This window comes from Geotrypetes seraphini, chromosome 2, assembly GCF_902459505.1.
Source record: "Geotrypetes seraphini chromosome 2, aGeoSer1.1, whole genome shotgun sequence".
NCBI classification, from domain to species: domain Eukaryota; kingdom Metazoa; phylum Chordata; class Amphibia; order Gymnophiona; family Dermophiidae; genus Geotrypetes; species Geotrypetes seraphini.
The window spans coordinates 304,025,904-304,027,829 of NC_047085.1; positions in this window are offsets into that span (position 1 = coordinate 304,025,904).

Genomic DNA, 1,926 nt, shown 5'->3' on the forward strand with positions numbered 1-1,926 from the left:
TCTGTACTGTGTTGGTTTTAAGTCTTTAGCTAACCTACAGTGTGTTAGCCCAAGCATCAGTTCTAGCACTCTAGCTGAGGCTATAGAAAATCTTAAGATGAAACAAAAGTTGCATTCTTTAATGGCTAGAAGAGACTATTGGAATATCAGTGCTAGGGCTGAGAGGAGGTGCTTAGTCAAAGTACAAGTAGACAGACTTTAATAGGGGCTTGTCTTTTTTAACAACATAAGCAACTTTGATGTATAGTTCAGCTCTGCCCTAGCTTTTCCATACAAAGATCAGAACAAACCAAGTATCAGATACAAGTTACCCTCTGTTTTATACTATGTGGTCCTGAAGACCTAATGTGCTTGTCTGAGTAAATTTTTAGGTGTTTGGATGTAGTATTTGTGGTCTGAGCCCTAGGCTACTGCTGTTCAAACTGAATGCACTTTTAGGGACTTGTCCTCATATTCCACCCTGCTCTAATCTGTTTTGTTTTTCTGGCTGAGGTATTTACAGGAGCTACTGGTTAATATCTTAGGGCCTACACCTCCTGCCCAACCATCTTTTGATCTGGGTGTATTGTGGCTGAGCATGGGTTTCATCAATGCAGTGTCACAGGGCTGGCTTTAATACCAGGCTTACTAAGACTACCTAGGGTGGCGAAGAGCAGCTGCATTCAAGGTATATGGGGTACAATCCCCAAATAATTTGTTTAGTTGGGGTGTAGCACTTAGGAAATTTTATTAGTATACAGTATATGGTTCATGTGGCGCATTGTCCATGTTTGTGTTGGGAAGATATATAGTACATCACTCTGGGGTACAGCTAATACAAAACGGTGAAGCTGGGTCAGTATAAAATGTGAGTGGTATTGTACATCACCTATCCTTGTCATGAGTTGCCTTTATGCCACTTCACCTGCCTTGGTTCTGACCTCCTTTATAATCTTTGTGGTAAAGGGAACTATTTATCAGGTCTAATCACATCTGGAATAGGCATGACATGGAGGACCTGAGGGTACACACTTGAGAACCAACTTCTGATAACTCTGTATGCCATGACACTAGTGGACCTCCCCTTCCCCCAACCTTAAGGTATTTTTAACAAGAGTTACTTCTACAAATGTATAACTTTATTTCACAATTTACTACTTAAACTGATATGCAGAATTAAAGACTAAAACAGGTGCAGAAGAGTGCTTTTAATTGATAGGAAGGGAATTTCTTATACAAGGAACATAAGAACAACCTTATTGGCTCAGACCAATGGCCCGTCTAGCCCAGTAGCCAATCCAGGTCACTAGTACTTGGCAAAAACCCAATAGTAGCAACATTTAATGCTACTGATTTTAGGGCAGCAGTGGTTTTCCCCCATGTATGTCTCAAAAACAGATGTATACTTTTCTTCTAGGAAAATTTCAGAACTTAACTAATAAGAGGAAATTTTTTTTCACTTGGAATACTTAAGTATTTCCTTGTAACTTCCCTAATCTTTAACTTTGGACCTATTAAAGAAATTCAATACACTTGTACCAGTTCTGCACCACTCAGGATTTTGTAAACTTCACCATATCTCCCCTCAGCCATCTATTTTCCAAGCTGAAGAGCCCTAACATTGTCTTTCCTAAGAGTTCCATCCCCTCTTATCTTGGTCGCTCTTTGAACCTTCTAGTTTGCTATGTCTTGAGAAAATCTGATGTAAAATCACTCCCATATATTCAATAGTATTTCTTGAAAATCATCAACTTAGAAGCCAGTGCTCAGACGTGGAGGTGAAAACAAGGGGTGAACCCCAAAACTATCACCACCACCCAATCATTGCATATTCAATATATTTAGTTGATATTGAAAAATCTTCATGCAGCTGTTTATACACAGGTTGTCATTCTCATACAATAATTAATAAGTTGTTCAAAAGTTATTCAAAGGTAAACTTATCTT